Raw genomic sequence first — 24,181 nt, 5'->3', positions numbered from 1 at the left:
CCTTGCCACGATACTAACAAGTATCACGTTAGCCTGGTCTAGTCCCCCTCTCGCCATCCAGTACAACAGTGATTACAATAACACTCCGTCTTGGTGTATAACAAACAGTCGGCAGAAACATCACAGAGCTTAAGTGGTCCCGGATAATAGTGGTGCATTGCAATCATCTTAGTTACAGTTTATTATGAAATGTACCCCCCTAATTACATTTGCATTTGCTTACACTGCCCCCCAGGCTTCTGCCATATAACACCGTGTGTATTTACACACGGGGGAGAAAAGAAAAGAGAAATGATATGAAGAAAAGCCGGGCCCCTGTTTGTTTCGTAACGTGACAAATGGCGAGCGTTATACAACGGTTAAATAAACATGTCAAATGATGAAAATGGTGCCCGTGCCAAGAAAGCCCTTGGCTAGGCACCGCGCGGCAAATTATTCCAGTCGAGTTACAATCAAAGTGGCTCGATGGCCAGGAGAACAGAGACACTGACAGAGAGAGAGCGGGAGAGAGAAAGAGAGACAGAGGGGGAAAGAGAGAGAGAGAGAGCGAATGAGAGAGCTATACTGACCAAGACACAAAGTAGGCCTAAACGACGCACACGATCAGACATGCCTATAAACACAAACCAACATATCAAGCCGGCGTTCGACTACACAGCCAATGGAATCCAATAGTTTCATACAGTACACATTTGTATTGTTTATGTGAAGGGACTGTCTAAAACAAAATGACCTTGTATCAAAACGTAATAGTTAATTGAACACTGAGGGATATACAGGATCAGCTCAAATAATCAAAGAGAAACGACAGTCCATCATTACTTGAAGACATGAAGGCCAGTCAATCTGGAACATGTCAAGAACTTTGAACGTTTCTTCAAGTGCAGTCGCAAAAGCAAATCAAGCGCTATGATGAAACTTGCTCTCATGAGGACCGCCACAGCACAGGAAGACCCAGAGTTACCTCCGCTGCAGAGGATAAGTTCATTAGAGTTACCAGCCTCAGAAATTGCAGCCCAAATAAATGATTAACAGAGTTCAAGTAACAGACATGTCAACATCAACTGTTCAGAGGAGACTGTGTGAATCAGGCCATCATGGTTGAATTGCTGGAGAAAAAAACAACTACTAAAAGACACCAATAAGAAGAAGAAACTTGCTTGGGCCAAGAAACACCAGCAATGGACATCAGACCGGTGGAAATCTGTCCTTTGTTCTGATGAATCCAAATTTGAGATTTTTGGTTCCTACCGCCGTGTCTTTGTGAGACACAGAGTAGGTGAACGGATGACCTCTGCATGTGTGGTTCCCACCGTGAAGCATGGAGGAGGAGGTGTGATGGTGCTTTGCTGGTGACACTGTCTGTGATTTATTTAGAATTCAAGGCACACTTAACCAGCATGGCTATCACAGCATTCTGCAGCTGTACGCCATCCCATCTGGTTTGAGCTTAGTGGGACTATCATTTGTTTTTCAACAGGACAATGACCCAACACACCTCCAGGCTGTGTAAGGGCTATTTGAACAAGGAGAGCGATGGAGTGCTGCATCAGATGACCTGGCCTCCACAATCACCCGACCTCAACCCAATTGAGATGGTTTGGGATGAGTTGGACCGCAGTGTGAAGGAACAACAGCCAACAAGTGCTCAGCATATGTGGGAACTGCTTCAAGACTGCTCGAAAATACTTCCTCGTGAAGCTGGTTGAGAGAATGCCAAGAGTGTGCAAAGCTACTTTGAAATATCTCAAATATAAAATATATTTTGATTTGTTTAACACTGTTTTGGTTACTACATGACTCCATGTGTGTTTTTTCATAGTTTTGATGATTTTTGGTTCCACTGTGTCCACTGTCTGGCCTGGGTAAAGCACAAACCACGGGCTCTTCTGTGTCTGTATTCCACACAAACAGAGAGCCAATGAACGAGAGCCAATGAGAACGAGAGAGAGTAAGAGAACGAGAGAATGAGCGAGAACAGATGAGAGAGAGCGATTCATTCTGCGTAATTCATTAACAATTAAAAAAAAGCTTTAATTGTCCTCCCCAGAGGAAGCGCTCGCTTCGCCTCCCAAACTTCCAGCTGGGTCCCTGCGATGCCCGCTGCATCTGAAGTGGATTTGCCCTTCAATTAGACTCTCTCCAATCAAACGGCAATAAAACAAACAGTAGAAAGAAATCACAGGAAAAAAGGAAGGAAAAAAGAGGTAGAGTAGCCTGTTTTGTCCCCCTCTCTCTGCCTCCTTCTCAGAGGGGCCGCAGGGGCGAGTGTGTGTGTGTGTGTGTGTGTGTGTGTGTGTGTGTGTGTGTGTGTGTGTGTGTGTGTGTGTGTGTGTGTGTGTGTGTGTGTGTGTGTGTGTGTGTGTGTGTGTGTGTGTGTGTGTGTGTGTGTATTGCCCCCCCCCAAGAGAAAAAGTTGCACTTCTCCTCCTCACAACTCCCCGCAGATCAAAATAAGGAGGGGGGAGAGAGAGAGCGAGACGGAGAGCGAAAAAGAAAATAAGAGGCTTTCATGCCGTTTTAATGGTTGTCTGATTGTTGTTATTGTCGTTTCAAATGGGGCGACGCCATCTGACGGCCTGATCAGATCCTCGTTTGATTGACAGGTGCCCGGGAGAACAGTCCTGCTGTGACCCGCCTCTCACAGGTACACACATCCTCTCTGTTAGAGAGCACACATCTAACCTGCCTCTCTCTCACACACACACACACACACACACACACACACACACACACACACACACACACACACACACACACACACACACACACACACACACACACACACACACACACACAAAACCCCCCACAGATAGATAATCACCACATTAAACACATCAATAGAATCCTATATAGAAACACGTTCAATAGATGAAACCTTGTCATGTGAAGACCTGGATTAGATGGATAGGCGTCATTTTGACTTAGTTCAGGTTTTCGTTACTTTAGGGCTTGAGGTACAGCTAACAACCACTTTAGATAGCTACTGCATGTTAAACAACGACAAAAATGTGTCTACAACGTCAGCTAAATCGAATAGATAGTGTGTTGGTGTGAGGGCAGGGAGGAGGATGGTGTGTGTGTGTACTTGCACCTGTGTACGTCCAGGTGTAGGGGCATAAATGAGGACCTGGTAGACCTGGTAGAGGCCTCTCTCTCTCTGCAGCTCCTCCAGCCTCCCTCCCTCTAGTCCATTATCTCCACACACAGAGGACACTGATCCGCTCGGCAGCCTAAGCCAATTACACACACACTCATCATCAGGCTCACGTGTCATCAGGTTTGCACCTCTCTCACCAAACGTGTCTCTCTCTCTCTCCCGCCCTCTCTAGGCCTGTCTGGCGTGAGGCCCTCTCTTAGTCACAGCAATGGGGATTTCTCTCCACGGTCTCACCGGATCATCTGGCTGACCGTAGACAGACAGTGCAAGGTCCTTTATCCCTCCCTAAATTCCCACTACCTCCCCTCTCTCTTCTTCAGTCCCACCCCTCGCTCTATCACTCTATCCCTTTCCTCTATCTCTATCCCATCCCTCTCTCTTCTCTTCTACCAACAACAATCATTTCTCTTCTTCTATCCCTCCCCTATTTATCTCTCTGTTCTTCTCACCCATAGACAATTATTCAGTCTCCTGGCAAATCGACCAGACGGCCAAAAACTACCAGGTAGAATCTCAACTGGCACCCTACTTCCTATGTAGTGCACTACTTTTGATCATAGGGTGCCATTTGGGACTCAGACATGACCTTACATGTACATTCTAGTCAGTTAGCAGACGCTCTTATCCAGAGTGGTTAAGTGCCTTGGTCAAGGGCACATCAACAGATTGTTCACTTAGTCGGCTTGGGGATTCGAACCAGTGACCTTTCGGTTACTGTGCTCTTAACCACTAGGCTACCTGCCGCCACATGTGTCTTGGCATGCGTCTTGGCGTGAGTCTTGTGCGAACACCTCAAGCCTTTAAGGTCACTAGATTGTTAGGTCTTCAGTTCACACAGTTTACTCGACAGACACAATCCAAATATGAATATTATTATACTATAATATTATTCTTCCACTTTTATATTTTACTGCATGTACAGGTAACTGCCTAAATAATGGAAACACTTGAGTAGAAGTATAATGAAAGCAGGTGCTTCCACACAGGTGTGGTTCCTGAGTTAATTAAGCTATTAGCATCCCATCATGCTTAGGGTCATGTATAAAAATGCCGGGCAGGCCATTATTTTAGCTACCATGGCTATGTCACCATCCACAGGGCACGAGTGGTCACTGAATGGTTTGATGAGCATTCAAAATATTAAAACCATATGCCATGGACTCTACAAGGTGTCGAAAGAATTCCACAGAGATGCTGGCCCATGTTGACTCCAATGCTTCCCACAGTTGTGCCAAGTTGACTGGATGTCCTTTGGGTGGTGGACCATTCTAGATACAGACGGGAAACTGTTACGCGTGAAAAACCCTGAAGCGTTTGATTTCTTGACACACTCAAAACGGTGCCCCTGGCACCTACTACCATACCCCGTTCAAAGGCACTTCAATCTTTCATCTTCCCCTTTCACCCTCAATGGCACACACACACAATCCATGTCTCAATTGTCTCAAGGCTTAAAAATCCTTCTTTAACCTGTCTCCTCCCCTTCATCTACATTTATTAAAGTGGATTTAACAAGTGACATCAATAAGGGATCATAGCTTTCACCTAGACTCACCAGGCCAGTCTATGTTATGGAAAGAGCAGATGTTCATAATGTTTTGATCACTCAGTGTATACATCAGGACCATCTTAATCTCTATCTTTGGCCAGTCTGTTTTTAGACTTATGGGACTTTTTCATTGGTTCCATTGCACCAGCCAGGCAAGCTTAAACAGCTGGGTTACCACAAACTGTCTTGTCTTTCTTCCCTATCCACTCAGCCATCAAGGTTAGACTCTCTCTCTCTCTCGCTCCCCCTCCCTCCCCCTCCTGTAACGGATGGACACCTCCACCGCCAGTCCAGTCTGCCACACCACTTTCTCTGTCTCCCTCTGTCAGTCCTTTCTATTAGACGATATTCAATTCCAGCCATTCCACTTGGCAGGGGAAAGAGTGGAGTGAGAGAGGGTGAGGGGGGGGGGGGGGCTGGTCTTGATCAGTTGAGTACTGGAGTCAGCAGAAGTCATAACCTATCACACCCCACCTTCCCTTCGACAGGCCCGAGAAGAGAGCAGAGAGGGAGGGGAAGAGAAGAAAAGAAGAGACGACCACTTTATCTCAACCACACTTGCACCTCCAAATCACCTGATGACACGTCATAATCTAATACCGGACTACATGTGTCCATAACACACAACAAGCCCATGCGTACACAATCACTAGAACATACATGCACATAATATACACACTCGGGTGTCCTGCATTTATCTCCTGTTTTGTTTCTCTCAATTTTCTTCATTCTTGTCTTCTGTTGTGCAGTAGCCTATTTGTGAATCAATCAGACCTATTATTGTATTCCTGATGCGTGTATCAATTTTACATTTTTACCTGGTTTTTAAGTATTTAAATATTGTGAGTATGTTTGACACATAACCACAAATTCACGTAGTCTACAGTTAGGATGTAACAGTTGATTAACAAAGACCCTCATTTACATACAACAAAGAAGAACATAAAAGATATACTCCCAAAACGTCAAACATACTCCCAATATTTAAATACTTATAAACTAGCTCCAACTAAATAAGAGGATTACATTTGATACACTCAGCATGAACACAATGAATAGCTCTGATTGAGTGATAAATATGCTGCTGCACAACAGGCAACAAGAACAGAGACAATTGAGACAAACAAAACAGGACACAAATGAAGGACACCCATAGTGTTCAATCCCAAATAGCACCCTATTCCCTAGTGCACTACTTTTGACCAGGGCTGTATGTCTCTAGTCGAGAGTAGGGCACTATATAAGGAGCAGGGTACCATTAGGGAAGCAGACCAGAGGGTATCAGGAACCATGGAAATGATAATAAAATGCCAAGTGGTTGTATTCGTAAAGAACCGATGCCAAATCCCCTCTAACCACAATGACCCCTTGATTGCTTTTTATTTATTTGTTTATTTATTCATCTCATTCGATTTTTTAAAAGTTGCCATTTAAAAAAAAATAATGGTTTTCATTTGTTGCCCCCGAAACCCAGCCAGCCGCCCTGTGCCCGAAAGAACAAGAAAAAACTAAAACAGCACCCCTTGAAAATGTAATATTCCTGTTTTTAATATTGAGGTCTATAAGATCAGGGCAGAGATGAGGTTCCTTGGCAATATGTTTATATACTTTATAAATATGAAAACAAATCCCTGCCTATCAGCGGTTGAGCCTTCGCACCCCTCTGCACCCCCGCCGAGTCTCTCATCTTATATAAAAAATAATGTTGTATATGGATATACTTTTATATATAATCGCAATATGGAACCGGAGTCTCTTTTACCATGTGCCATACTTCAGGCTGGCGCTAACAGCATTTTATGGGCCGGGAGCTGTTCATCTTCACGTCTCGAGCAGGCATGAGCACTGCATAATAATGTCGTTTCCTGCCCCCAAATGTTATTTCACAGACCCCGGCTCATTTCTCAAACTTCACCACTTTTACAATTTCCAAAACTTTTATTCCTTTCATTATTAGGAACAAGATTTCATTACGTATTTAGAATGTAAACAAGCCTGAGTAATGACACCCTCCATCTCCCTGGAATCATTCCCGCTGATGCCGGCCTCCCCGCCACGCTGGCCTCATCTTGCGTGCGTGTGCGCACATGGACGCAGGCGCACGCACACACACAGTGCTTGGGCCAAGATGGTACACAACAACATTAATTTACCACCCTGAGAGCGTGTGTGTGTGTGTGTGTGTGTGTGTGTGTGTGTCTGTATCCCCTCCGATAAAGGAGGTGGGGAAAAGTTTTATACTCAACTCAAATAAATCATGTAGAAGAAAAATGAGCAAATGTGCGGGCTAACTCATCTTCTCCCCATCCAGAGAAAATGAAATTCACTGGAATACCTATCAAAACTGCAATCATCAAGAGATAATATCTTCTTTGGTCTATCTGCACTTTCCGATTTAATTTCCTCCATGCCCTTGACATCCACCGATACCATTAAGATGAAGCGCGTACAGTAAGAGAGTAGTTCTCACGTTTTGATATATGATGCCTCCACGCTAAATGTAATATCATCATTTGGAAATTAATGCAATATTTCTTTTGTTAGCTTTTTTTTCACGGCGGTGTGTCCTCGAGCTAGCAGCACGCCGGAGCGAGAGGAGAGAGAGCGAGTGGAAGACAGACAAATAGAAAAAGGAGGCAGAGAGGAGGGAGGTGGGGTGGGTGAATACTTTGGTTTCATGGCAGCCATTTCCCCCGTCAGAATGACATGCAATTACGTGTGGGCCGGCCCCCGATCAGGGGTCAGTGAAATTACTCCATCATTTAGCAGCGCGGTGGAGATGAGAGGATCCCCTCTCTCCCCCCCCTCTTCCTCCAACCTCCTCCCCCGCCACATCAAATATGATGCAATCATTAGTGTAATAAGCATGGAAATCTGTTTGCAGATTATCGTGCCATTTCTCTCCCCCTCTTATCTGCCGAGTCGCTCGCTCTCTCTCTCTCTCCCCCGAGCTGTTTCCAGCCTCTTTATCCACCACAATCAAATTACCTGCAAAAAAGAGAGGGAATAGGAGAGGGGGGGACTGCCCATTGGATATATGACCGTGTGGCTAGGGGGTTTTCATTTCGGCAAAAGTCCGTCCTCAGTACTCTCTCCTCTGTGACCAGGAAGCCGGTAAGTGGTCAAGGAGTGTGTCAATTCGTTAGTAGGCAAACTGAAGACGTTCCCCCCTCCGCGATAGCCTCCTTTTCGCGAGGAAGCACAAGTGCATCCTACCGCGGAAGAGTTTTGATATATGCCACCCCCCCTTTGAATCAGCTGTTGTATCGTCGGAGGAGAAAATCATGCACACGTTTAAAAACAATATGCTAGTTTTACCTATAAAATGTCTTGCACAACTAACTTCATTCGTTTTGAGCACTTCGCACATTCATTATGGGATCCACCCCTGTAAACGTAATTTGACTAATGACGCACGAGTGGAGAAGGACCGTCTCATTTCAAGCAAGCGCATTTCCATCCACGTTCACCCTCCTTGCCGACTCTCCTCGATTAACTGAGAACTTTTTCAAACGGTGGCGAGAGAGGACGGAGGAGAGGACGCGGGAGGTGAGCAAACCGAATTGATAAAAGGCCTGGGTCTGTCAGGCCACTATCCCATTCCCTACTCCTCTTTACCCTCTCCATCCTCCTCTCCCCTCATCCCTTGCTTTTCTTTCTCATCACTTACATGCTGCTATTGTTTTACCCAACAGGAAAATAAATATCATGAAATACTCAGGAACACTCGACATCAAGTTGCTCTTACACCTGTGTAGCAACACTGTAATTACTCTAGAAATAATATTGTACTCATATTTATGTTATAACATACCAATAGTTGTTCAGTTACATAGGAAAGTGGAATAAGAAATTGCAATACAATGTTGTTACTGGAGTAATTTTGTATCATAAAATGTGTTACAAAGCCAAAACAAAGGATGACTACCCAGCAAACAGGGGACGTCCTAAGGACATTAGGCGACATTCACATTAGGTTCCTTTAAGGGTTTCGGAAAGATGTTCTCACTGACATTATGAGAACGTTCTAGGAACATGACGTTAACCTCGAGACCATAAGAGGACGTTCAGTACAGGTCCCGGTTTTGGTCACAGTATAACGTTATAATGAGGTACTATGATGTCCATTGAGGAACGTTACGAAAAGGTTCCGATTTGGTTCTGATAGGACGTTATCCATGGGACATTCAATGACCACAAGGGGAAGTTTCATGATGGTCAACGGGACGTCGCCTGATGGTCCCAAGGGAACGTTCTCTGGGGGACCTTTGTCTCGTTCCCTGTAAGTTACCAGGACATCAATGAGGACAACGTCAGGACATTTTTTAACACGTTCTCAGGATATTCATTTTACCAGTCATCAGGACGCCATGTGTTGGTCCCAGGTGTCCCAAACCATTTTAAGTGAAGTAATGAAATGGTATTGGGGTTTTAATGTAAGTGGTACAATACGGTGTTTAGTTCAAATAGTTTAAAAAATCTTTCATCAATGACAATATGATTACATTTGACATGATCACTTAGTACTGACTTTTCAATATGACCCCCACCTGGGATTTGAACTCACAACTTCTGGATTTTGGGTATACAGATTTTTCGTCTGCACCGCAAAGTCTATATCGTATTCTCAGAAGTTCCCTACCACATTCTTCATCTATAACATGACTCTATTTTCTTAAAACTGCATTGTAGGTTAAGGGCTTGTAAGTAAGCATTTCATGTTGTATTCGGCGCATGTGACAAATACAATTTGATTTTGATTTAATATTTCTCTGCATTTAGCGAAAGACCGCCATCTGCACTGCAATTTTAGTTATCTGTTAATCTGACTATCTGTTAATCTGACTATTCTCTCATCATTGATTAAATTGACTTATTACAGCAATTCGTTTTTTTGTTGTAATGTTGTCTAATGTTAGCGGGGCATATTATTCTGTTTTAATGTCACACCTTAATCACTATGATAAATACAATACTTTCACTTGAGTACATTTTCAACACAACTGAGATCTACTTTGAAGTACAAAGTGTAGGAATGCGGGCTGAAATCGGTCACTGACACAGACATGGAGGCGAAGCAGGAAGATCGTAATGCCGTGAAGCAAGAGGTTGTCGGTACAAATCCCAGGTGAGGACGTGTTGAATAATAATCACAGTTAATACATGAATAAATTAAATAAACATACTCCATGTAATCATATACTGTACATCAAAGTGTGTCAAATATGCATGTTGAAAACACTGTTAAAAGCAATGTTCGTGTGTCCCAAACATTACCGACAGGCAAAGAGCTGTGAATGGATCAGTGGTTCACCAATCAGCACCTTGATGGGCTTGGCAACAGTAACAAGGGGTGATGTGTAATGAAACTAGGGTGCGAGTGCCCTGGGTAGAACTTTTTTCTGGGGGGGGGGGGGGGACATTTCTGCGACCATCAGATGACAAAAACCTCCAGAGGACCATGACACAACTTCCCAAGAACATCCTAAAAGTGTCCTGAAGGATGTCGCCGGGGGAAAAAAGACAAAAAAACGGGAACTAGACAAAACCTCCAGGGGACCATGACACAACATCCAAAGAGAGCGATTCCTAAAGCCGAAAGTGAAGTCCCAACCCCGGGCCAGCCCCATGTACCCCTGTACAGGCACACCTGCTTGAGCACAGCACAGTCCATCTGTACACCAACCACGGACTCTACCTAAAACCACATATTACTTGAATCCTACACCCCACACGAACATGTACACACACACACATACAAACAAGCTCTCGCGCGCACACATACACACACACGCACGCACGTACGTACACCTACAAACATGTACCCAAACCTACACCGAATCCTCAACGCCCTGTGATTAAACTGAGCTAACTGAACTAAGTGCTGATTGAGGCAGTAATCCTGATGAATCTGATGTTTTATGTATCGACTGATCCGACTCTTTTATCCACTTCTCCTCTTGAAGCAGCTGTGCATCTGGACTGATTAGCACCAGGCAGCTCTCTCCCAGGACTAGTACACAGAGCCACGCTGTGTGTGTGTGTGCGCCTGTCACCTGGGACTCAAGCCTCTGTGTGGGTGTGTGTGGTATGTGTGGATTTGGTTGGTGGTATGTACAGTAGGCGTGTGTGTGCTTGCGAGCGCACGTACACACACGCGCGCGCAAGTGTAAAAACAGAAACGAAGGCAGAGCACTGGGAGAAATTAACAGTGGCATTCTTCTCCCCTCATTCCTACTGATCACATTCACACAGACGAATTAACAACACAACCCAACCAAGCAAATATGACAAACCCCATAGCACAGCGCTAATTGTTGCACCGGCTGCGACTGGTGGCGTGATAAGCACGGCTCTGTCAAACACTGAGCATCTCTTCATCGCAAAGGAATCCAGGCGCATAGTAATTTGAACAAATATATTTTGTCTTCACTAAATAATATTAAAAACTGGAAATTAATTCTGATTTGGGCCAAGTGGTGTGTTTGGATAAACAATAACAGTGGGTGCTTTGACGGAAACGGACATAAATAAAAATGTTACTTTATGTGACTAAACAAGCAATGTAATACTGTGGAGAATATTTTCAATGGCCCAAAATATTGTATTTTCTGCTGTTTTAAGCTGGTGCACAAAACCGGAAGTAAAAGACTCAAAAACAAAATTTAAGAATGGGAAGCATAGAAATAGCGCACATAGAACAGATCTACAGGTTCTTAGACTTGCTTTCAATGAGAATGACACATCTATGTCAGTTTGGTCAGGTCGCCCAAAAAGCTTTAATATTGAACTTAGATAGATGCAATACTAGTGGGGGGTTATAGGCAAAAATATGTCCCCTTCATTGCCCTGGGCCATTGGAATTTCATTAGACCAGAGGGAAAAGTACGACCAAGGACCTGATCGTGGACTACAGTATACAGGGGGGCGCCTCTTCCCCCTCAGGAGGTTGAAAAGGTTTGGCATGGGCCCTCAAATCCTCAAAACGTTCTACAGCTGTACCATTGAGAGCATGTTGACTGGCTGCATCACTAGTATGGCAATAGAGGGTGGTGCGGACAGCCCACTACATCACTGGGGCCGAGCTACCGAGCTATATCAGGCAGTTTGAAAGGAAGGCCAGGAAAATCATTAAAGACTCCAACCACTCAAGCAAGCCACTCAAGCAAGCCATAGACTGTGCCCTCTGCTTCTGCGCGGTACCGGTGCATCGGGTCTGACACCAACAGGCTCCTGAACAGCTTCTATCCCCATTAGACTGCTTAATAGCTAACTATATAGCTAACAAAATGGCTACACTGACTATCTGAGTTAACATTTGTATTTTACTCTTATTTTGGCACTGTCTCTATGCACACAGGGCCCTACACACTACCAACACATACTCCAACACACCTACAAACATTATTTGCTTACACACACATAATATGCACATACATTTATACCTACTCTACACACACCCACTCACATACAATGTACACTGCTGCTACTCTGTTTATCATATACAGTAAAGTGCATTCGGAAAGTATTGAGACCACTTCACTTTTTCCACATTTTGTTACGTTAAAGCCTTATTCTAAAATGGATTAAATAAAACATTTTCCTAATCAATCGACACACAATACCCCATACTGACAAAGCGAAAAGAGGGTTTTTAGATTTTTCTGGCCAAAAACAAAAACAAATACCTTCTTTACATAAGTATTCAGACCCTTTGCTATGAGACTCGAAATTGAGCTCAGGTGCATCCTGTTTCCATTGATCATCCTTCAGATGTTTCTACAACTTGATTGGAGTCCATCTGTGGTAAATTCAACTGATTGGACATGATTTGGAAAGGCACACACCTGTCTATATAAAGTCCCACAGTTGACAGTTGACAGTTCCACAGTTGACAGTTGACATGTCACAGCAAAAACCAAGCAATGAGGTCAAAGGAATTGTCCGTAGAGCTCTGAGACAGGAGTGTGTCGAGGCACAGATCTGGGAAAGGGTACCAAAACATTTCTGCAGAATTGAACGTCCCCAAAAACACAGCGGCCCCCATCATTCTTAAATTGAAGAAGTTTGGCACCACCAAGACTTCCTAGAAATTGCCGCGCAGCCAACCTGAGCAATCGGGGGAGAAGGGCCTTGGTCAGCAGAAGTGAACAAGAACCTGATGGTCAGTCTGAAAGAGCTCTAGAGGTCCTCTGTGGAGATGGGAGAACCTTCCAGTAAGATAACCATCCCTGCAGCACACCACCAATCTGGCCTTTATGGTAGAGTGCCCAGACAGAAGCCACTCCTCAGTAAAAGGCACATGACAAACCGCTTGGAGTTTGCCAAAAGGCACTTAAAGGACTCTTTACATGTTTCTCTGGTCTGATGAAATGAAGATTGAACTTTGGCCTGAATGCCATACGTCATGTCTGGTGGACACCAGGCACCTGGCCAATTCCATCCCTACGGTGAAGCATGGTGGTGGCAGCATCATGCTGTGGGGATGTTTTTCAGCGGCAGGGACTGGGACACTAGTCAGGAGAGGGAAAGATGAACGGAGCAAAGTACAGAGAGATCTTTGATGAAAACCTGCTCCAGAGTGCTCAGGACCACAGACGGGGGCGAAGGTTCAACTTCTAACAGGACAACAACCTAAGCACACAGCCAAGACAACGCTGGAGTGGCCCAGCCTGAGCCTGGACTTGAACTCGAACTAACATCTCTAGAGAGACATGAAAATAGCTGTGCAGCGACGATCCCCATCCAACCTAACAGAGGTAGAGAGGATCTGCAGAGAGAATAATGGGAGAAACTCTCCAAATACAGGTGTGCCAAGCTTGTAGCGTCATACCCAAGAAGACAAGGCTGTAATTGCTGCCAAGGGCGCTTCAACAAAGTACTGATGGTCTCCCGAGTGACGCAGTGGTCTAAGGCACTGTGTCGCAGTGCTTAAGGCGTCACTACAGACCCACGTTCAATCCCAGGCTGTGTCACATGAGGTGACGCACGATTGGCCTAGCGTCGTCCGGGTTAAGGGAGGGTTTGGCTGGCCGGGATTTCCTTGTCCCATCGCGCTCTAGCAACTTCTTGTGGCGGGCCGGGCGCCTGCAAGCTGACTTCGGTCGCCAGCTGGACAGTGTTTGCTCCGACACATTGGTGCGGCTGGCTTCCGAGCAGTGTGTCAAGAAGAAGTGTGGCTTGGCAGGGTTGTGTTTCGGAGGACGCATGGCTCTTGACCTTCGCCTCGCCCGAGACCGTAGGGGAGTTCCAACGATGGGACAAGACTAACTACCAATTGGATATCACAAAATTGGGGAGAAAAAGTTTTTAAAAAGTACTATTTTTTTTTTTTAAGTACTTATCGAAATGTGATATTTCATTTTTTTTGCAAAAATGTCTAGGCACCTGTATTTGCTTTGTCATTATGTATAGATTGTATTCGGTATAGATTGGATGAGGGGGAAAAAATTACATTTAATCCATTTTGGAATAAGGCTGTAGTGTTACAAAATGTGGAAAAAGTGGAGGGGTCTGAATACTTTCTGAATGCACTGAATCCTGATGGCTAGTCACCTCTCCCCAATACATATCTAACTCTATCGATCCAGTATCCCTGCACATTGTAAATATGGTACTGGAACTGAACCTGTACATAGTATGCTTACTTCATCAGTTAAACGGTGTTTCCTCCGACATGTTAAGAAGCGCGGTATGGCAGGTCATTCTTCGGAGGACGCATGACTCGACCTTCGCCTACCGAGCTTGTTGGGGAGTTGTAGCGATGACACAAGATCGTAATCACGAAATTGGGGACAAAAAGGGGGTACAAATGACCCCCCAAAAAACGCTTGTAAATTGAAAGGTGCTTAGACCAGAAGGGGAAAAGTCCTATGACCAGAGGGGGAAATTGTTTATATCAAAGGGCAAAAGTCCTTGTAACAGAAGGAAAAAGCGAATGCATGTGCGTTGCAGCTTATTACCACTCCACATACAACTTCCTGTCACTTCCCACATAAAAAAAACAACTGATGACTGTTGGGGTTAAAACGGACGTACGTTCATCTTTTCTTTCATTGTGGAGAGTCTCTTCAGATTCACTCTAAAGCAGGGATGGGCAACTCCAGGCCTCAGGGGCCAGAGTGGTCTCACACCTTCCCCCTCCATCCCTAGCAAACACAGCTGATTAAACTAATTGCATTCTAAACTGAAGATCATGATTAGTTGATTATTGGAATCAGGTGTGTTAGCTGGGGCTGGGTCAAAAGTGTGACACCAATCAGGTCCCAGAGGACTGGAGTTGCCCATCCCTGCTCTAAAGCAAGCGAACAAGGACTACGCACATTCAAGATATGGCTTCCTATATAGTGGTCCTCTAGCCCCAGCCCCTGCTAGACCTGGATGTGTTTTTGGCAGTGTTAAGAAGAAGATTGTGATCCTGGTGGTTGGTTTGGTGTACCATCTAAAGTCTCTCATAGGGCCTGATCAGAGTGGAACCTCCATACATGGCCCAGAAGAAAACAAAGAGCTGAAGAAACAAGAGTTTAAAGGGATACTTTGGGATTTTGTCAAACAGGTCCTTTACCTACTTTCCCAGAGTCAGATGAACTTGTGGATACCATTTTGATGCTTCTGCGTGCAGTGACTGGATGTCTTCTGGCATTTGACACGTACCTTTTAGAGAATGTATTTTATTACTTGTTAAACAAAATCTCTTTCTCTCAGCAATTGTATTAGTATAAAATAATCAAATCTTTTTTTTTTGTTGCATACAATTTGGCTCAGTATTTGTATGATTGTTTTATACAGTCTTTTTTGGTCATCTTTATCGAGGGTGCCAATCATTTTGGACCTGACTGTATCTGGTCTTCTCTTAACAGTGATACATCTTGAGGGGGTGATAAATTGTTGTTTATGGGGGTACGTTTACAGGGGGGGTGCTACGGGGGGGGGGGGGGGGGGGGGGGGGTACAACACCAAACGCCCACCCCCTCACCAGGGGGACAAGATTTTATTCACGGTCCTCTGTCCCGAATCGTAATCAGATACTTCCACACACCCCGGGTTTCCTGACGACTGGAGCGCAAATTACTGATGTGCATAAACACCCACCATAAATAAGCCACACACATTCAATATTCACATATTCAAATATCCAGCAGGAAATGGGAGTGAAATACAGCTGTACACATACAAAAGGAGCACACATGTGTGTGTGATGTTTAGTGCCTTAAAAACCTGGCTCTGGTATTAGGAAAACAACCTCTAACTCAATGTCAACAAAACAAAGGAGATGATCGTGGACTTCAGGAAACATCAGAGGGAGCACCCCCCTATCCACATCGACGGGACAGCAGTGGAGAAGGTGGAAAGTTTTAAGTTCCTCGGAAATTTGACTTGGCACCCAAAACCCTGACAAACTTTTACAGATGCACAATCGAAAGCATCCTGTCGGGCTGTATCACAGCCTGGTACGGCAACTGCACCGCCCTCAACCGCAAGGCTCTCCAGAGGGTGGTGCGGTCTGCACAACGCATCACCGGGGGCAAACTATCTGCCCTCCAGGACACCTACACCACCCGATGTCACAGATAGGCCAAAAAGATCATCAAGGACATCAACCACACGAGCCACTGCCTGTTCACACCGCTACCATCCAGAAGGCGAGGTCAGTACAGGTGCATCAAAGCTGGGACCGAGAGACTGAAAAACAGCTTCTATCTCAAGGCCATCAGACTGCTAAACAGAAATCACGAACTCAAAGAGGCTGCTGCCTACATTGAGACCCAATCACTGGCCACTTTAATAAAGGGGTCACTAGTCACTTTATAGAATGCACTCTAAAATAATGCCACTTTAATAATGTTTACATATCTTACATTACTCATATCACATGTATATACTGTATTTTATACCATCTTTTGCACCTTGCCTATGCTGCTCGGCCATCGCTCATACATATACTTACATGTATATATTCTCATTCACCCCTTTAGATATGTGTGTATCAGGTAGTTGTTGGGGAATTGTTAGATTACTTGTTTGATATTACTGTTAGATATTATTGTTAGATATTACTGCAGTGTCGGAACTAGAAGCACAAGCATTTCGCTACACTCGCATTAACATCTGCTAACCATGTGTATGTGACCAATAAAATTGGATTTGATTGGATTTAAAAAGTAAACAGAAACACTGTAGCATTGCTGTAATTTGTTCACACACAAACCTTTTGTATGGTCAACTCCAAACACACACACCCCATCCCACAGCCAAATACATCTCCATCCCTGCCCTCTTGGGGGCTAGGTCCAGTGCATCATGGCCTCTGACCTCTGGGTCAGGGTCAAGAGGGCGTCTGACTGACCGACTGCTCAAAGACATGCCCCCCCCCCCCCCACACACCTCTAAAGCCAGATCATCCTCCAGCGTCTGGGGCTGGACTGACATCCCACTGTGCTCCTACTGTGGTCCCATTGTGGTCTCATTGTGGTCCCATTGTGGTCAATAAGCCGTTAGAGCTCTTCAAAGTAATGCCGTCGTATGGGCAGCCACTCTGGTGGTCTAGCCTAAGATAAAAGATACAGTTGGTGTGTATCGTGTGTGCATGTGTGTATGTGTATGTGTATGCCTTCGTGCGTGCACATTTTTTATTTTTTTTATTTCACCTTTATTTAACCAGGTAGGCTAGTTGAGAACAAGTTCTCATTTGCAACTGCGACCTGGCCAAGATAAAGCATAGCAGTGTGAACAGACAACACAGAGTTACACATGGAGTAAACAATAAACAAGTCAATAACATGGTAGAAAAAAAAGAGAATCTATATACAATGTGTGCAAAAGGCATGAGGTAGGCAATAAATCGAATAATTACAATTTAGCAGATTAACACTGGAGTGATAAATCATCAGATGATCATGTGCAAGAAGAGATACTGGTGTGCAAAAGAGCAGAAAAGTAAATAAATAAAAGCAGTATGGGGGGGTGAGGTAGGTAAATTGGGTGGGTAGTTTACAGATGGACTATGTACAGCTGCAGCGATCGGTTAGCTGCTCGGATAGCAGATTTTTAAAGTTGTTGAGGGAGATAAAAGTCTCCAACTTCAGAGATTTTTGCAATTCGTTCCAGTCGCAGGCAGCAGAGAACTGGAAGGAAAGGCGTCCAAATGAGGTTTTGGCTTTAGGGATGATCAGTGAGATACACCTGCTGGAGCGCGTGTTGCGGGTGGGTGTAGCCATCGTGACCAGTGAACTGAGATAAGGCGGCACTTTACCTAGCATAGCCTTGTAGATGACCTGGAGCCAGTGGGTCTGACGACGAACATGTAGCGAGGGCCAGCCGACTAGGGCATACAGGTCGCAGTGGTGGGTCGTATAAGGTGCTTTAGTAACAAAACGAATGGCACTGTGATAAACTGCATCCAGTTTGCTGAGTAGAGTATTGGAAGCTATTTTGTAGATGACATCGCCGAAGTCGAGGATCGGTAGGATAGTCAGTTTTACTAGGGTAAGTTTGGCGGCGTGAGTGAAGGAGGCTTTGTTGCGGAATAGAAAGACGATTCTTGATTTGATTTTGGATTGGAGATGTTTGATATGAGTCTGGAAGGAGAGTTTGCAGTCTAGCCAGACACCTAGGTACTTATAGATGTCCACATATTCTAGGTCGGAACCGTCCAGGGTGGTGATGCTAGTCGGGCGTGCGGGTGCAGGCAGCGAACGGTTGAAAAGCATGCATTTGGTTTTACTAGCGTTTAAGAGCAGTTGGAGGCCACGGAAGGAGTGTTGTATGGCATTGAAGCTCGTTTGGAGGTTAGATAGCACAGTGTCCAAGGAAGGGCCGGAAGTATATAGAATGGTGTCGTCTGCGTAGAGGTGGATCAGGGAATCGCCCGCAGCAAGAGCAACATCATTGATGTATACAGAGAAAAGAGTCGGCCCGAGAATTGAACCCTGTGGTACCCCCATAGAGACTGCCAGAGGACCGGACAACATGCCCTCCGATTTGACACACTGAACTCTGTCTGCAAAGTAGTTGGTGAACCAGGCAAGGCAGTCATTAGAAAAACCGAGGCTACTGAGTCTGCCGATAAGAATATGGTGATTGACAGAGTCGAAAGCCTTGGCCAGGTCGATGAAGACGGCTGCACAGTAATGTCTTTTATCGATGGCGGTTATGATATCGTTTAGTACCTTGAGCGTGGCTGAGGTGCACCCATGACCGGCTCGGAAACCGGATTGCACAGCGGAGAAGGTACGGTGGGATTCGAGATGGTCAGTGATCTGTTTGTTGACTTGGCTTTCGAAGACCTTAGATAGGCAGGGCAGGATGGATATAGGTCTGTAACAGTTTGGGTCCAGGGTGTCTCCCCCTTTGAAGAGGGGGATGACCGCGGCAGCTTTCCAATCCTTGGGGATCTCAGATGATACGAAGGAGAGGTTGAACAGGCTGGTGATAGGGGGTGCGACAATGGCGGCGGACAGTTTCAGAAATAGGGGGTCCAGATTGTCAAGCCCAGCTGATTTGTATGGGTCCAGGTTTTCCAGCTCTTTCAGAACATCTGCTATCTGGATTTGGGTAAAGGAGAAGCTGGGGAGGCTTGGGCGAGTAGCAGCGGGGGGGGCGGGGCTGTTGGCCAAGGTTGGAGTCGCCAGGAGGAAGGCATGGCCAGCCATTGAGAAATGCTTGTTGAAGTCTTCGATTATCACGGATTTATCGGTGGTGACCGTGTTACCTAGCCTCAGTGCAGTGGGCAGCTGGGAGGAGGTGCTCTTGTTCTCCATGGACTTTACAGTATCCCAGAACTTTTTGGAGTTAGAGCTACAGGATGCAAATTTCTGCTTGAAAAAGCTGGCCTTTGCTTTCCTGACTGACTGCGTGTATTGGTTCCTGACTTCCCTGAACAGTTGCATATCGCGGGGGCTCTTCGATGCTATTGCAGTTCGCCACAGGATGTTTTTGTGCTGGTCGAGGGCAGTCAGGTCTGGAGTGAACCAAGGGCTATATCTGTTCTTGGTTCTGCATTTTTTGAACGGAGCATGCTTGTCTAATATGGTGAGGAAGTAACATTTAAAGAATGACCAGGCATCCTCAACTGACGGGATGAGGTCAATATCCTTCCAGGGTACCCGGGCCAGGTCGATTAGAAAGGCCTGCTCGCAGAAGTGTTTTAGGGAGCGTTTGACAGTGATGAGGGGTGGTCGTTTGACCGCGGACCCGTGGCGGATACAGGCAATGAGGCAGTGATCGCTGAGATCTTGATTGAAGACAGCAGAGGTGTATTTGGAGGGCAGGTTGGTCAGGATAATGTCTATTAGGGTGCCCATGTTTACGGATTTAGGGTTGTACCTGGTGGGTTCCTTGATGATTTGTGTGAGATTGAGGGCATCAAGCTTGGATTGTAGGACTGCCGGGGTGTTAAGCATATCCCAGTTTAGGTCACCTAACAGAACAAACTCTGAAGCTAGATGGGGAGCGATCAATTCACAGATGGTGTCCAGGGCACAGCTGGGAGCTGAGGGGGGTCGGTAGCAGGCGGCAACAGTGAGAGACTTATTTCTGGAGAGATTAATTTTTAAAATTAGAAGTTCGAACTGTTTGGGCATAGACCTGGAAAGTATGACAGAACTTTGCAGGCTATCTCTGCAGTAGATTGCAACTCCTCCCCCTTTGGCAGTTCTATCTTGACGGAAAGTGTTATAGTTGGGTATGGAAATCTCAGAATTTTTGGTGGCCTTCCTAAGCCAGGATTCGGACACGGCAAGGACATCAGGGTTGGCAGAGTGTGCTAAAGCGGTGAGTAAGGCAAACTTAGGGAGGAGGCTTCTGATGTTGACATGCATGAGGCCAAGGCTTTTTCGATTACAGAAGTCAACAAATGAGGGTGACTGGGGACATGCAGGGCCTGGGTTTACCTCCACATCACCTGAGGAACAGAGGAGTAGTAGGATGAGGGTGCGGCTAAAGGCTATCAAAACTGGTCGCCTAGAGCGTTGGGGACAAAGAATAAAAGGAGCAGATTTATGGGCGTGGTAGAATAGATTCTGGGCATAATGTGCAGACAGGGGTATGGTGGGGCGTGGGTACAGCGGAGGCAAGCCCAGGCACTGGGTGATGATAAGAGAGGTTGTATCTCTGGACATGCTGGTCTCAATGGGTGAGGTCACCGCATGTGTGGGGGGTGGGACCAAGGAGGTATCAGAGGTACGGAGAGTGGAACTACAGGGTCCATTGCAAACCAAAACAATGATAATGATAACTAGCCTGAACAACAGTATGCAAGGCATATTGATATTTGAGAGAGACATACAATAAGGCATAAAGTGATTGCAGGTCTTGATTGGGAGAGCTAGCTAAAACAACAGGTAAGATAACAGCAGCAATAACAGGGTGCTAGTCTAACACAGCAACAACAGGTAAAAATGGCGACGACTAGGCAGAGAGGGTCGGATTAACTACACACAGATCCTGAGTTAAAGCACAGAGCCGACAGATAAAACACAAATAAACAGAACACATGCGTGACGTAGCGTTACCTCTTGAAAACAGAGAGACCAGTGAAGTCAATGCAGCCCCATCCAGCCATATAGCAGAGTTCTCTCCAGCCAAGCCCACCTGAGACCTCATCTTTACATTAGGAATATATAGCTAGCTACCTCCTGTTTACCTAAATGCAAAAGTGCCAACACAGAGGCTGCATCCCCAATTGACCCTATTCCCATTATAGTGCCCTGCTCTGCACTGCTTTTGACTAGGGCCCATAGGGAATCCCTGGTCAAAAGCAGTGCACTATAAAGGGAATAAGGTGCCATTTGGGATACACCATATTGATTCCTGCTGTTTATGCATGTAATCTTCTTTTGAATAATTCACACAGTCCTTTGATAGAGTAGTAAATCAATTACTTTCTCCCTGCCTGCGCCCCCCCCCCCCCCCCCACCCACCTGCGCGTCCTCCTCTCTGCTACTCCTCCCGTTCAGTCAGAGGAGCGGGACTCATAACTCCTCACGTCAGAGGGTAGGAGGTAGAGGCGGGTGAAGGAGGACAGAGGGCATTACCGACGAAGTCAACAAACTCTTGTTGAAGTTTTTACTCCACCACCCTCTCTAGTCTACACTCTGTTGCGTGGTATCAGGGTGTTGCCAACTGCTCTCTTGCGCCATCGCCATCTTTCCATCTCTCTCGCTTCCTCTTTTCTTCTCCCTCTCGCTCTCTCTCTCTTTCTCTCTTATTCCTTCCTTCCATCTCTCTCTCTCTCTTATTCCTTCCCTCCCTCCCTCCCTCCCTCCCACTCCCTCTCTCTCTCTCAAAGATCTCTCCCTCCTTCCTTCTCTCTCAAGTGAGCTGGCATCCTCATCTGGTTGGGAGGACCATGAGGACAGAAGTAAGTGTTGAGTGTCTGACACAGCACCACAACAAGTACACAGACCATACACAAACTGTACACACCCAGACATGCACCATGAACCAACCAACAGATTAAGGGATCTGGCCTGTGTGCTCCAGCCTAGGCTACCAGAGTCGGCATGGATTCGAATCCGACCCACTTCCCTTCGGACTCTTCTACCTTTCCTGTCTCCTCTTCACTGTCCTATCTCATAAACCCCCCCCCAAAAAAACATTTAAAAAAAAATAATAATAAAAAAAGGGAATATGTAAAATTGCACGGCTTAATTTGGGGGCACCTGAATATGATGTAATTCGCAAAGCTGCTAAAAGGTTGTTTGCTTCCCTAGATCACCTGTAAATCAGAAAATCTAACTTTGGGGTCATCTGCTTTCGCGGCGGTGGGTGTCGTCGAGAAAAAGAAAAAAACATTAGCGTTTCATATGGTTCCCTAAAAGGAGCGGGCGGTGGTTTAGTATGCAGGGAGCACGGCTACGCTAGGCTAAGGGAGGTGACTCTGACTGGCTCTACATCAAGAGTGCCATCACCCCCTTTGACCTCCCTGTATTATTCATCCCTTTATCCTAAGGAAAAGCGGGGTAAAAGAGCACCGGGAATCTGCTGTTCGTTCACACCCCAAAAGGAGGAGAGGAAAACCTTTTCACTTTGTTGCATGGCACTCTGACCCCGGTATTACAGAGAGAACAGAAGAATCTGGGAGATGTTGGACATAACATTTTCAGAATCGTCCCTGGGGTCTTTTTCAGGGGGCCCGAGTGATGTGCCAGAGCGGCCCCGAGTATAGACTTCATATGTGTGTGTGTGTGTGTGTGTGAGAGAGAGAGAGCCGAGCTACAGTACCAGTCAAAAATGTGATTAATTCAAGGGTTTTTATTTATTTTTTATATTTTCTACATTGTAGAATAATAGGGAAGACATCAAAACGATGAAATATCACACATGGAACCATGTAGTAACCAAAAAAGTGTTTAAAAAATCAAAATATATTTTAGATTCTTCAAAGCAGCTACCCTTTGCCTTGATGACAACTTTGCAAACTCTTGGCATTCTCTCAACCAGCTTCATGAGGAATGCTTTTCCAACATTCTTGAAGGAGTTCCCACACATGCTAAGCACTTGTTGGCTGCTTTTATTTCACTCTGCAGTCCAACTCATCCCAAACCATCTCAACTGGGTTGAGGCCGGGTGATTGTGGAGGCCAGGTCATCTGATGCAGCACTCCATCACTCTCCTTCTTGGTCAAATAGCCCTTACACAGCCTGCAGGGGTGTTTTGGGTCATTGTCCTGTTGAAAAACAAATGATAGTCCCACTAAGCGCAAACTAGATGGGATGGCATATCGCTGCAGAATGCTGTGGTAGCCATGCTGGTTAAGTGTGCCTTGAATTCTAAATAAATCATCAAAGCACCCCCAGCAAAGCACCCACACATCACACCTCCTCCTCCATGCTTCACGGTAGGAACCACACACGCGGAGATCATCCGTTCACCTACTCTGCATCTCACGAAGACACGGCGGTTAGAACCAAAAATCTCTAATTTGTACCCGTCAGACCAAAGGACAGATTTCCACTGGTCTAATATCCATTGCTCATGTTTCTTGGTCCAAGCACGTCTCTTCTTCTTATTGGTGTCCTTTAGTCGTGGTTTCTATGCAGCAATTCGACAATGAAGACCTGATTCACACAGTCTCCTCTGAACAGTTGATGTTGAGATGTGTCTATTAACTGAACTCTGTGAAACATTTATTTGGGCTGCAATTTCTGAGGCTGGTAACTCTAATGAACTTATCCTCTGCAGCAGAGGTAACTCTGGGTTTTCCTTTCCTGTGGCGGTCCTCATGAGAGCCAGTTTCATCATAGCAATTTTTGTACTATTTTTTATTTAACTAGGCAAGTCAGTTAAGAACAAATTCTAATTTACAATGACGGCCTACCGGGGAACAGTTGGTTCACTGCCTTGTTCAGGGGCAGAACGACAGATTTTAACCTTGTCAGCTCGGGGATTCGATCCAGCAACCGTTCGGTTACTGGCCCAATGCTCTAACTACTAGCCTACCTGCCGCCCCGACTGATGGTTTTTGCGACTGC

The 24,181-nt window shown here is 45.6% G+C and overlaps 1 protein-coding gene across 6 annotated transcripts in view; it reads right to left on the bottom strand.

The window, feature by feature from the left end:
* LOC139547603 (negative elongation factor E-like) overlaps positions 1 to 24,181 on the bottom strand; it is a 191,689-nt gene that overhangs the window by 76,516 nt on the left and 90,992 nt on the right. The window lies entirely within an intron of this gene.

Source organism: Salvelinus alpinus, chromosome 21 (genome assembly GCF_045679555.1).
Source record: "Salvelinus alpinus chromosome 21, SLU_Salpinus.1, whole genome shotgun sequence".
In the NCBI taxonomy this organism is placed as follows: domain Eukaryota; kingdom Metazoa; phylum Chordata; class Actinopteri; order Salmoniformes; family Salmonidae; genus Salvelinus; species Salvelinus alpinus.
Note: the sequence above shows the minus strand (reverse complement) of the source record. Positions and strands in the feature narration are given on the sequence as shown.